This window comes from Gastrolobium bilobum, unplaced genomic scaffold (assembly GCF_033153095.1).
Source record: "Gastrolobium bilobum isolate Gb01-03AN ecotype WA unplaced genomic scaffold, APGP_CSIRO_Gbil_v1 utg55075, whole genome shotgun sequence".
In the NCBI taxonomy this organism is placed as follows: domain Eukaryota; kingdom Viridiplantae; phylum Streptophyta; class Magnoliopsida; order Fabales; family Fabaceae; genus Gastrolobium; species Gastrolobium bilobum.
In genome coordinates, this window is record NW_026899771.1 from 21624 (window position 1) to 36614 (window position 14991).

The following is a 14991-nucleotide window of genomic DNA, read 5'->3' on the forward strand; positions in this document are numbered from 1 at the left end:
AAAAATTGATTGAAAATCCCTTGGAGTACCCTATGTTGAATTTCGGCCATCAAGGGAAAAATAGAGGAATTTATGTTGAAAAATTATTTGGATGATGTGTTGTGTAATGGTATGGTAATTAGATGGGTTGTGGGGTGGTTGGAAGGTTGAAAAACCAATGGAAAAATAATTGGTAGTGTTGAGTGGTTAATTGGACCTAGAGCAAAATATTAGGCAAAACGACGTTTTAATGACGAAAAATAAAAAGTGGCACTTGATATGGCTTTTTGGTGACCTAAGGATGCCTAAGAAAATGAGAAAGAAAATTTAGAAAAATAAAATGTAAATTAACACCTTGTTGGCTGAACCTACCTAGTGTGGGGGGTGATTTTTGATGTTTTCGTATTTTGATAGATTTGTAGTGTATTGCTGATTCGTACATGGTTGTTGTAGATTGCCGTACGTAGATTTGAACCCTGAACCGTGAGTTCGGTGGATTGCCCTTGGTCTTGGACCAAGTGGGATTGAGGTAAGTAATTGGAATCATGCTTGTGTAATTGATGACTTGCATGTGTTGTATGAATTTTAAGTAATTGGGAATGTCCTCTGTGTAGGAATTTCTGCTGTATAAAGAGCTCGGAGAATATATTATTGGGAGCTAAGTGAAGAGGACTAAACAGGTAACCTCTTGGTACTGGGGCTTGATCCCCTTGTGTGTTCCACCATGCCCGTTGAGGGTGATGGTAGGAAGTGTATGTAAGTAATGTAGAATAACATGTTCATGCATTTATTATGTATGTTAGTGGTACACTGGATGTACCGAGTCTCTGGCCAGTAGACAGTTTGCCTTCGGGCGTTGCAGACTTCCACTGGATAGGTCTCCGAGAGGGAGTTCCAGTTGACCTAGGGTTGTGGTGTGTGATCCGGATAGGAGCACACTAGGAAGTCTCGGGTGTATGGAGGGTGCCTCGGTTGGATGTTCTAGGAACACGCCTTGGTTGAGACCCGTAGGCTTATATGCTGAGCCATTAGGCAGGACGTTGCGTGGTATTGGTAGCGACCATTCCAGCTTCGTCGTATTTTATATCCCTATGTTCCCCAATTTTTCTAAATCCCTTGCTATATCCCGTTTTCAAGATGTTATTTTATGTTATTTATATGCATCGAAGTGAGCCATTGGGCGGAGTTTTCTTCAGAACCTCTGGGTTACTGAGATATATTCGTATATCTCACCCCGTCGCGGGGGCTTTATTTCAGGAGGTAGTAGTGGTGCAGGAGTGGCGGGCAAGAAGCCCGTAGGATGACTAGATGGAGTATTTTATATCTTGCATTTTGATGGCCACTGGGCCTAGGCTAGACTTAGGGCATGAACATTTCATATGTATATGGGAGGAGATTCATAGTCATATTTGTTCATGTCATTTTGCCTAAGTCTAGTTGTATTTAGATTTTGTCATTTTGAGGTTCTTTATCATGTATTATTTGGAGATTAAAGTTGTAATTGTAATATGTCATGGGAAGCCTTGTCGATTATACATGAGTTGATGTAACTATGAAGTATATGCAATATGATGGAAGGGCTTTATGCCTATTTTAGAATTATAATTATGTGTATGATTAGCAAATGCATGCAATTGGACTTGGATGATTGAAACCTGTTAAGTATTAATAAAGGAAGCAATGTGATACGAATTGTATAATTAATATAAATTGTGATGGGTTGTAAGTGTCCCAAGGCATTTTTGGTATTTGTGTGTACCACCCAATGATTATTAGGTACATTTGAGGTTCTTGATCACATTGGCAAATTTGGGAATTTTTGTAAAAACAAAGGAAACTCTGGCGAATTTTCTAGAAATTGGCATAATTTAGGCGAACTTCGGGAGAGCATATCTCCCTCTACAAAGGTCCGATAGGAACGTGCCATACGCCATTTTGAAGCTTGAGATGTCCTCTATCTTGTAGTAAAATTTGGTAAAAACTGGGTTGGATGTCGGCCTGTAGAAGGCAGAGAGTGAAGACTGCCCATTTGCTCACTGCACATGTGGCAGTTCTGGACCGGTTTTGAGAAATTTATTCCCGCTTCATTTCTTGGTCAAATTAGGTGTATGATATATAAAATTGAAGTTTGAGGTGTCTAGTTTGTTGTATAAAAATTTTAGAGCAATTGGTTGAGTGGATTTTCTACAGTAATTCGTAGAGTGAGGGATGTTTGGAGCTGTTTTGGGGTTGATTGGTAGTTTTGCTTGTCCAACTTCAAATGGCGATATCCGGAGCAAACGAGCTCTAAATAACTCGTGTGATAGCTTCCTAGAAAGGTAATTGAGTGTAGAATAACATATCAAAAGATGGGAGGCTTGTAGAATGCGGTTTATCCGCAGAAATTTAATGACGAACCATGTTCGGATAGGTAGAAAAAGTAAAAGTGAGAAATATGCTAAGTGGATTTATGGGAACCCCTTAGTTACTTGTGGTAAGTAAAATAAGTTGTAAAAGTAGTTCAAATAATTATTTCGCAAAGAGTTTTAGTTACGGTCACAGCTTTTATTTATTACGCTTTTATTGTTTTAAATGCTCGTGTAATAAACGGAAAAAGTTTACTCGCATTTTTATAAATGAATTATTGTGATTGTAACTGCGCTTAATATCATAATTAATGTTAACAATACCGGTGTACAACGGGCTGTTACAAATTGCACGTTCCTATATTAAAACCATGGGTAGAAATACATGTATGTATAACTTGGGGATATATGCCGTGAATGGGAATTATTCCCTCTGAGAATGAAATTATCATGAGCGTAAACTATAGGATTAATCAGTAACATTGCCCTGAGGAACTGTTGAGATACCGAAATGGTATTTAATGTGGACTAAGATAATTATAAACTGGAGTTGTATATGTAAGAATTTGTGATAAGTGGTACTGAAAAGGATTTAATGACGAAAGTTCTAGAGTTCGTAGGATTAAAACTCAATTGAAGGGTAATTACTGGATGAAATGTGTCAGAGGATGATATGTGCCTGTGAGGTACAGATCGAATTGAACTGGATATGATCCTACATGGATATTGTTGACAAGCTAACTAAGTTAGCACACCTTCCAAAAGAAATTATGGGCTCTATATGTAAAATAACCCAATTAGTGAAAATGAATTGGTAAATCAGAGATAGTTCGCAAATGCGGCGTCTTGTTACGGATGATCACATGTGGTGATACCGGATGATATTCAAATTTGGGAGGACCTGAAGACTCCCATTGGTCACATTGAAATACTGGACCACATTGAAAAGATGGTTAAGAAGAAAAGTAACCACTATGTTAAAGATTTAGTAGGAAGGATGTACACCTAAAGAGGATACTTGAGAACGGGAGAATGAGATTCTCCGGCTATATCCTGAGTTAGCGGATAGGTACAACTAAATTTTGCGGACAAAATTTTAAAAAAGAGGGGTGAATATAACACCTTGTATTTCGTAAACGTATTATTATACATGAAAATGTGGTTTAAAGGGTTAGTGAAAATCCTGAAATTAGGGTCAAATTGCATAAGAATGATAAAATGGTAATTTACCAAACACGTATCCATAGGCATGAAAAATTGAGTAGAAGGCCTCAAATGGTAAAAATAATGCCGGAAATAGATTCAGAACGAAAAATCAAGTGGATAGGCAAGTTTCGGAAAATTTGATGAATAGTGATTTTTTCGGTGTAAAATATTGCAGTATAATTGTACCGATAAACGTGAAATTATTATCAGTATTTTTGGAAAGTAAAAATATGACGTGAACGAGAAAAATACGTAGGTTATGAATTTGTGAGTTAAAATGGATGATTTAATAAAGTTAAGTGACATGTGGGACCCACTTAAGGGTTTTAAGTGACCAAAAAGGCCAAGTGTGATTCAAAATCAGTTTCTCTCTCCTATTTCTCTTCTTCTCCCGTCGAGCTTGTGGCCATTGGAGAGGGTTTGAAACTTTTGATTTTCTAACTTTTTTCTAGACACTTTTGAGAGAAATTTCCAACTACAAAGTTGTTCCCCTTGAGATTGTGAGTGACTTTCATGTGGAGTGCATCTTGTGGGGAGCAATGTGTGAGGAGAAAATACCCCAAATCATTCACGAAAATGGATGAATTTTGGAGAATTTTTGGGGCTTTTTGTGTTGAACCATTGGTTGGAGATCATTCCCTTGGACCTTTGGAGACTATTGGTGGTAAGTTTTCACATTCTCTTAGAGTTTTCCATGAGATCATAAATTGTATGAGGGTTTTGAAGTTGTAAGTTGAGTTATGGTAGTCGGGAGCATTAAATGGTATGTCTCCTTTGGAATTAAATGCTTAGAATGATAAATGATGATGATTGATGTATTAAAAATTATGGTGATTTGGAAATTTGTAACTTAGTGGAAATTCAATACTTTGTGAAGTTGATATGTTGGGTGATGGTGTAGTTGAGTTGTGGAACATTGGTATGAATTAATCATAGGATTATATGATGGGTATAAGTGTTGAATGGAATTAAAAACCTTGGAATATGATTCCTTGAAGAATTCGACCTATAGGGTATTTGGAGGAAAAATGATGTGAAAACGTGGTTTAATCAATGGTTGATGCTTTGGTGCATAAATGGTGGGATGGTGAATTAGTTTAGTTTGATGGTTGAAATGGTTGAGGTAGGTGAATTGAATGTAAGATGGCCGTTAGGTCTAAGTGGCTATGTTTATGTATTATTGTTATGAATTGAATTGGATGTATGCAAGTGTTGATGATATTGGTTAATTGATGAATATAGGTTGCCACTCACAGATTTAATAGAAGTGGATTAAGCTTGGAGCTTACGTTGAGGAGAATTGGCTTCGGAGTGAGGTAAACCTTTGGAACTTGGGTTTAGTCCTTTGTGTGCTCCACCACACCTAGTGGAAGGTTGTGGTTGGATTTTGTGTGTTTGACATAGTGTGAATATGTATGTTCATGCATTATTGCTTGTTTATGTGACATGCTTGGAGCATGTTGTGTGTGAAATTTTGTGATCTCTGGCCAGTAGATGTGTGTTGGTTTGGACTTCCGCTGGAGATATCCTTTGGGGATTCCGGTCCGGTTTTGCCGTGGGGCCGACTCTGGGAGCGGTACCAGGATGATCCAAACGAGGGACTTCCGCTGGATAGGGCTCATGAGGAGTTCCAGTTGGGTTTTGCCATGGGGTCGTCTCATCCATGGGAGAGGCACCAGGAAGCTTCCCGGGAGTTATATGATGGGGTTCTTGAACGGAATCCTTATGTGGATGTTCTTGGATTTGTGCCCAGTTGTTGTGATTTTGTATGTTATGCATTTTACATGATGTTATTTGTTGCACAATGAGTGAGCCATGGGGTGGAGTGATCCTCTAGTACCCTTGGTTTACTAAGATATATTTGTATATCTCACCCCGCGTTTGGGGACACCATTTCAGGTTATGTTGAGCATGAGGTGCATATGGAGGACATAGCATGTTGGAGGATTCCATTTGATACACATAGCATAGTGTTTAATATTTTGGACTTAGGTTATGAACTTGTTGCATGTTGATATTGCCATGCTTTTGTATGTTCATGACTGTATGTTAAGTCCTTTAAAATTGATGTATAGTTATGCCTTTGGTTTATATTGGTATTTCGGTGAGCATGGGACTTATCCATGGCCACACATTATGTTTAAAGGCATTTGGTGACTTGTGATGTAAAATGAGCCATATGATGTGTAAATGGCAAAACGAATGGGAAATATTGTAATTGATACATTACATAATGAATATATGCATGAGGGGAGGGCCTAGAGCCTACATTAGTAATGGTACATAGGTTATAGTAAGTATTAAAGTGATAGAATGAAATCATGGATCCTTTTTGAAGTGAAAAAGGCTGTCAAAACTGGTTTTTCACAGTAGGGAATCGATTCCCTGTTGTTGGGAATCGATTCCTGAAACAGAGCACGTGAATTCAGCCACTGTGAAGGCTGGGAATTGATTCCTTAAAACAGGGGAGCAAAAATTAAGCTTTTGTGTGTTACTGTAGCTGCTGGGAATCGATTCCTTGAGGTTGGGAATCGATTCCCACAGTGCAAAAATTTAAAATATGTCATTTTATCACCTAGAGTTAATGGTGTTGCTTGGAGAGGTTGTGATTAATAAGTTTTATGCTTCCGCGAGTTTTGCATTTATAATTATGGTGTTGTTTTAATTGATTACGAAAATGGTTGTTTAAAGAAAAAATATAATAAAAGAAAAAGTTTACCCGTAATTTAATTAACTCAATTACTGTGATTGTAACTACGCTTAATACCATATGCAATGATAACATTATCGGTACGTAACGGGCTGTTGCAAGAAGTTTAAAGAAGCTCTTAGTGGGCTGATTCAAGAAATGTGGGCTAATCTTGAAGACATCAAGTCCAAATTAAATCATAATTAGAAATTAGTTAATGCCATCAATGCAAGGGGGGTTGAGTAAAATAATTAGCAATTTTCAATGCCATTAATGCTTAGTGGGGCTGATAGCATTTTCAATGTTATTAATGCTTAGTGGGGTTGATTCACATTTCCAATGTCATTAATGTTTAGTGGACTGATTAGAGTCTTTTCCTTTTTTCAAGTTGTCAACTTCAAATTATGTCTTTACATTTGTCAGTATTTTCCTATGCTTGGAGGGATGTTCCAAGTATAAATAAGGGAGGATACAACTCTTGTAATTAGATTTTGAAGTTATAATATAATAGAGAGGTTTCTTCTCTTTGGTTCTTATCTAGAACTCTGAACTTATCAAGAATTACAATATTATGTGGAGTTAGATGACACATGGTGCACACGGCCATAAAGGTGGAGAGGCAACTCAAAAGGAAGGGTACCATGCGTAAGGGCAGAATTCAACTTCGTCTTCAAGACCAACATGGAATAAAAATGAAGAGAAGCCTCATTCCAAATCTCCAGTTGGTTCCTCTAAAACCAACCAAGTTGTGAAAACTTCCAACCAAGGTAAAACCGAATCTCAAACCTCTAAAAATAGAGACATAAAATGTTTTAAGTGTTTAGGAAGGGGTCATATTTCTTCTCAATGTCTAAACAACAAAGTCATGATTTTGAAAGATAAGGGTGATATTAAAAGTGAAGATGAATCTAATACTGAACCATGCCTTCTTTAGAAGATGCAAGTGATATTGAATTACCAGTTGAAGGAGAGTTTTTGGTGTCTAGACCAGCTCTTAATGACAAGTTAAAGAAGATAAAGAGTTGCAGCGAGAAAATATTTTTCATACTAGATGCAATGTAAAGGACAAGGTGTGTTCCGTGATTATAGATGGAGGAAGTTGTACAGATGTTGCTAGTACTAGTTTTGTGGAGAAGTTAAGTTCTAAAGCATCCCAGACCATATAAACTACAATGGTTGAATGATTGTAAAAAAATCAAGGTGAACAAGCAAGTGGTAGTTCCATTTTCAATTGGAAAGTATAAGGATGATGAGGTGTTATGTGATGTTGTGCCAATGCAAGCTGGACATATTCTCTAAGGGCGTCCATGGCAGTTTGATATGCACGATGGGTACACTAATAGATACTCGTTGGTTATGAGTAACAAAATCATTACTATTGCTCCTTTAAGTCCAATGCAAGTGTATGGGGATCAAGTATGGTTGAAAAAAGAGAGTGACCAGAAAAAAGAAAGAGAAAATTCGAGATAAAAAGAGAGTGAAAAACAAGTTTCAGGTAGTGAGAAAAGAAAAGAAAAGAGAGAAAAAAGGAGAACTTCTTTGTGAAAGTTGGCGAGATTAACAAAGCATTGGTCCTAAAACAGCCTATGATTTTACTCCTGTATAAGGAGGCTTGCTTTAACTCTAATGAAGTTGATTCTTCTTTGCCTAGTGCAATAGTTTCTGTTTTGCAGGATTTTGAGGATGTGTTCCCTGAAGAAATACCCGATGGTTTACCACCAATAAGGGGGTATAGAGCATCAAATTGATTTCATACCAGGGACAACAATTCCAAATAGGCCAGCATATAGAACCAACCTTGAAGAAACAAAGGAGCTCCAAAGGCAAGTTAATGAGCTTATGCAAAAGGGGCATGTGCGTGAGAGCATGAGTCCATGTGTTGTTCCAGTATTGCTTGTGCCTAAGAAAGATGGTTCTTGGAGGATGTGCGTTGACTATCGTGCCATCAAAAATATCACTGTAAGGTATAGACATCTTATTCCTCGAATTAATGATATGCTAGATGAGTTGCATGGTGCAAGTGTTTTCACTAAAATTGATCTTAGGAGTGGATATCATCAAATCAGAATGAAAGAAAATGATGAGTGGAAAACTGCATTTAAAACAAAATATGAGTTGTATGAATGGTTGGTTATACCGTTTGGTTTAACTAATGCACACAGCACCTTTATGAGATTTATGAATCATATTTTGCGTGCATTCCTTAAAAATTTTGTGGGTGTGTATTTTGATGACATTCTGATTTATAGCATGCACTTGAGTGAACATGTTAAGTATTTAAAGTTTGTTTTGAATGTTTTGAGAAAGGAGAGATTTCCAGCCCAAAGACGTTCCAAATTGCTTCCAAAGGATGATCGACCATTTCAAGTGATTGAAAGGATAAATGATAATGCCTACAAGCTTGACCTTCCAGGTGAGTGCAATGTTAATGCAACATTTAATGTTTCCGATTTATCTCATTTTGATGTAGGTGCAGATCTGAGGACAAATCCTTTTGAAGAGGGAGGGAATTATATGAATAAGGAGACAACACCTAGTGATCCATTACAATTGTCAAATGGGCCAATCACAAGATCAAGGGCCAAGAAGTTTAAAAAAGCTCTTAGTGGGCTGATTCAAGAAATGTGGCTAATCATGAAGACGTCAAGTCCAAATTAAATCATAATCAGAAGTTAGTTAATGCCATCAATACAAGGGAGGTTGAGTGGAATAATTAGCAATTTTCAATGTCATTAGTGCTTAGTGGGGCTGATAGCATTTTCAATGTTATTAATGCTTAGTGGGGTTGATTCATATTTCCAATGTCATTAATGTTTAGTGGGCTGATTTGAGTCTTTTCCTTTTTCCAAGTTGTCAACTTTAAATTATGTTTTTCATTTGTCTGTTTTTTTCTATTCTTGGAGGGATGTTCCAAGTATAAATAAGGTAGGATACAACTCTTGTAATTAGATTTTGAAGTTATAATATAATAGGGAGGTTTCTTCTCTTTAGTTCTTATCTAGAACTCTGAACTTATCAAGAAGTTTGTTCTTATGGCGTTCAAACTAGACTGATAAGTCTGGCGTCTTTATCCTTCTTATACCTTTGGTTCTTATCTTCCATAGATAACGAGTCAATGTTCTTTATTTCTTGTTTTAAATTCCTAATTTTAGAAACGATCTTAATTAAATTATTCTAGGGTGTCACTATTCTTGGTGAGGTTCATATCACTCAGGATGTTCATGCTTCTTCTTCTTATTGTCTTTTCCTTTCTTCTTCTTGTTCCTTCCTTTTTATTTCCTCCTTTGAGGGTTGTAGTTTTTTCAATCTTGAGATTAAATTCCTGAGTTCAGCCTCAGGGAACCATCTCTGCATTTCCAGTATTAGGTCAAGCATCATATCAGTACGATTGTTCACGCATAACCTAATTGCAGCCTTCTCATCAACGTTGTCTGTGACATGTTTTTCGACTTCCATCATCCTCAGCCTCAGTCCCTTGCTAAACTCGAGTAAATATCTCCTGAAGGCATGTTGTAGTTCATTAGGGTTTTCCTTAAAAAGTTTTTGGATGGCATGTTCAGCTTTGGCCACTGCAGATTCTGCGTGTTCTCTATACTCTGGGCAGCATTGCGAACTCCAAGTTGAATTCCCTGCAAGTCCAATATGTTCATCCTTACTGCTCTAGAAGTTGAAGGATGAGTCTCAGATGGTTGTTCTGCTACTGCCTCCTTGATGGTGTAATGTCCGTCTTGATCACGGTTTGTTAACTTGCAAAATGGTATATAAAGCGCTTCTTGCTTGAATAAAGTAGCGGAAGACTTAAACAAAAGTATCACCAGTTCTCTATGTAAATAGGTGACTTAACTTTTTTCTTTTACCTTTCCTTACGTATTTCCATGCATACAGTGTTTGTCTTGTTCCATGGACTGTACAATCTCATACATGTACATAATCCGTACTTGAGTCCTTGTGACCATAGTCAATGTTCAATTACTATCCGAATATTGTAACTTTTACCATTCTGGATAGAGACTAATGAACAACATAATAGTTGAAAACTGGACTAACCAGGGATAAAATCCCACCTTCAAACATAATTCCTGAAATACAGAAAAGTCCAATCAAGATAATGTACCAGATCCATTCCTGATATCATGTACATGATACACATACATCCATAAACATACTCATGCAATAAGTACACAAATGTAAAAAGGCTACACTTACCTCTCAGAATAGACATTGAACTATACATATTCATGACCATATACATATCATGCTATACAAAACTCATACATACAGTGATCCCAAAATACTAAACTAATATATGCTCCAGCTGAGTCCTCTAACTACCTTGCACAAGCCTTATGCCTTGGGAGGGCTCTCTTGTTGCTCAAGTACCTGAAACATGTCCCCAAACGGGATGAGATTAACCATCTCAGTAAACTCAGGGTTTATGGAGTAGTTTCCACTCCTGAGTTCGCCTCCTACATGAAAGGTCTAATACAAAACATATATACAAAACAACATGTCATCTTGCAAAATCATATGCACCTGCGAATTATAGGAGCTTGTGTCCTCCCAACAAAATAATCTAGGAGATTCTTCCCAAAACCTAAGTCCTCACGGAAAATTGTACAAAATAATCCAAAGGCTTGAGTCCCTAAGGATAAGATACCTTCGAGGCTTGTGTCCCTCATATGGAAAGTACCAAATACTTCCGATGCTTATGTCCCTCAATGAAAGTACACACTTGTAATTCAGATACTTCCGAGGCTTGATTCCCTCATATGGAAAGTATCATGCACTTTCGAGGCTTGTCTCCCTCAATGAAAGTACACACATGTAATTCAGATACTTCCGAGGCTTGAGTCCCTCACATCATCTTACATACTTGTCTACATGAATACACATAAGCTAAGTATCTAACACATCTAATCATACAAACATCCAAACCATCATCCTAATGGACCATTGTGGAACAAACAAAGTAGAACAAAACTCCTAAACCGAAATCTTACCTGTAAAAGCTTTCCATGCATGTAGCTTGAAATCCAAGAAACTTCTTACTTACTTGAACCACACTTGAATATCCCCATAAAATAGTTTGCACACCAATATCACTTATTTCACATAGGATATTGGAATCATTAATCAAATCATGCTTTACATATATTGACCCAATGGTCAAAACATCAACAAATCAAAATTCTATATACTTACCCTATTCTTGAATGAATAAGAGCTAGGGTTTTAAAGGCTTGCTTACTTGAAACTTAATCTTCCAAGACTAAATCACTTGATTCCATGCTAATACCATGAACAAAAGTACCATTAACCACCAAACACATAGTACTTGTAATTCAAGAAACTAACACTTTTACATGTTAATTTTGAAATTCATTATGGTGGTTCACATGATTTTTCCAACACATTTTCTTGCCAATTCATGCTATAACCAAGTCATTACTAAATTAACTCTCTTAATCAAGAAAGCTTACATTTGTAAACTCAATATGAATCCTTCACAAATTCAAGGTTTTTATACCTTAAAGTTACTTGACATGTACTTGATACTTGCTTTCAAACATTCAATTGAATTTAACAAACTTCCTATGTCTTTTTTCCATATAGTGACCAAACCTATAAGGGATTCATCATATACTATAAGGGATTCATCATGTTTTCAAGCTACTATTAACCAACAAATTAATTAACTTAATCATATATAATTCATGCTCAAGGATCATCTCCCAACATCAAAATCATATTAAGCTAACTTCCTACATGATTTTTCCTATGCATGGCCGAATGGATACATAATAAATTCATGGACTTAACATGCTTTCAAATAACTAGTCATACTCTAAATCAATCATATATCATTATTCAACCTCAAAACACACCATCAAAACATCATAGAACAACTTTCAACAATATTTCCACATATGGCCGAAATGATGAATAAAGCCGTTCATGAGCTTTACAAACTTGCAATGACTTCTACATTATTCCTTTATCTAAAAAAACCATCAAAGAACATATTCTAACATCAAAATACAACATATAACAATGATCCAACACATCCATGTTCAGCCCAAAGGTTGTGATCAGCTTCATACTGATTCTGCTGAACTTGAATATCCCGGTTGTGATATGATTCACCTCGATTAGGCTCCACATTTCTTATTCTTTCAGCATTCTGGTCGCAAACTACGACATTCGTAATTTGACCTGTATCAGCTTCATCTAACCTTCATTGCCTCTATCTTGAACTCGATTATTGGCAACCTTAACTGGGTTTTCATTATTATTAGCATTTTTGCCATGACGAACCTCTTTTTTCCTTTCTCTTCTTCTATCCTCTTCATCTCGGATTTGGCCTCCAGTGAGTTCTGGATTTCTTAATTGCAGAAAATGCTCCTCCATCTCTTGAAACCTTTGAACATCTTCCTACCTTTGAAGATTACTATGATGTTCCATCTCTTCCATCCGCCTTAAGGTCACATTGAAAACGGTCTGTGCAAGGCGAGAGCATCTGAATCTGCAGGTTGAGGCTGAAGAGGCGCTATTTGATTCTAAGGATTACCTTATTGGGCTTAATACTATAGGGTCACATATATGAGTCCATAACATATACTTATTTTGTTAGATCAAAATGGTTTTTTCTTCACCAAACATCATTGACACAAGTCGTAAGGAGTTTGTGTCCCTTAAATAGAAGTCTTGAGTTTCAGCTCTGAGAATGAAAAAAAGTAGTCTTGAGAGAGCCATTCCCCTGTGCTCGAATCAGACTAGTCCGAAGAATAAACCGGTTGAGGAAACTAAAATATAGTTTTTCTTCGAATTACGAACCAAATAATATATTTTAACTAATTTGAATAAAAAAAGCAAACATAATAACTTGTTGGTAGGGGTGAAACTGGGCCGGACTGGCCTACAGGGGCCTACGACTCGCCCTACAACAGATCAGACCTGACCTAGTATATTTCGTAAAATAGGCCGGGCTTGGGCCTTGGAAAAACTTGTTTAATTAAAAGGCCGTAGGCCCATTTTCACAAGGCATGGCCTATAAGCCGGCCTATATTGTATTATTTATTTTAAATAAAATAAAATAGAATAAGTATGTCTTGAAGAAAAAACAAAAGATATAAATTTAATCAATTGCAATTATTTATAACTTAATTATATTCGATTATACTTTAATAGAAATCTGACTTTATTTCTTATGTAGGAGGAACCAACATCTCTGCATGTTAGATTATGTATATGAATATATTAAAAAGTTTTTGAGAGAGGTTATATTTACTACAAGCATCATGATGCGTTTGTTGGATTCATGTAGTTATTTTAATTTACATAGTATGAATTTGTTTATTGAATATGATGAAATTATGTTATTTAATTTGAGCATTTTGCTTTCGAAAGTGACTTAAATGCAGATTGTATGAGTCTTGTTGTGATTCATGATTCTGTTTGGACATTGAAATTATAATTTTTGGTTTAGCAACAGAATTTGAGTATTTTATAAAGTTGATTCATGATTTTGTTTGAAAGTTAAAAATTAACAGGCTAATGGGCTAGGCCAGACCATTTATTTTTTTATAAACGGGTCAAACCAGACTAACAGTTGGAATCGTACTAGGCTTGGCCAGACTAAATTGAAATTTTTTGACGTAGGCTTGGACTTTTCGGGACAAAGCTTGGCCTAGCTCAGCCCACTTTTATCCCTAGTTGTTGGGGGGAAGTGTGTATAATTTTGAAGGACACAAAGTTGTATAATTTTAAGTGAGAAAAAGAGATAAATTATGGAAAAGAGAATAAGTGAATTTTTTTAAAAAAATGTGAATCTCACCTCTTTATAAGAGTGAAAGGATATAAAGTGTGTCATTTAAAATGACACACCTTTTTTCCTAAGTTGTTAATCTTAAATGAACCTGCAGAAGACAAACAAAACGTCAAGAGGAGAAGAGGTGAGTAAGGGTGAAAATGGGCTGGGCTGGGCCAAACTTTGCTCCGAAAAGCCCAAGCCTACGTCAAAAAATTTCAATTTGGCCTAGCTCAAGTCTAGTATGAGTCTAACTGTTAGCCTGACTTGGCCCGTTTATAAAAAAACAAATGGCCTGGCTTGGCCCGTTAGCCTTTTAATTTTTAACTTCCAAGCAGAACCATGAATCAACTTTACAAAGTACTCAAATTTTGTTGCTACACCAAAAATCATAATTTCAACGTCCAAACAGAATCATGAATTATAACAAAACTCATACAATATGCATTTAACTCATTTTTAAAAGCAAAATGCTCAAACTAAATAACATATATTTCATCAGATCCAACAAACAAATCCATACTATGTAAATTAAAATAACTACATGAATTCAACAAACACATCATGATGCTTGTAGTAAGTATAACCTTTCCCAAAAATCTTTTAATATTTTCATATACACAATCTAACATGTTGAGATGTTGGTTCCTCCTATATAAGAAATAAAGTAAGATTTCTATTAAAATATAATCGAATATAATTAAGTTATAAATAATTGTAATTGATTAAATTTATATCTTTTGTTTTTTCTTCAATGCATACTTACTCTATTTTATTTTATTTAAAATAAATAGTACAATATGGACTGACATGTAGGCTTATAGGCTCGACCTTTTGAAAGTGGGCATACAGTCTTTTTATTAAACAAACTTTTTAAAGCCCAAACCCGATCCATTATACAAAATATACTAAGTCATATCTAACCTGATATAGGTTGAGCCATAGGCCTCTGTAAGCCAGCCCGA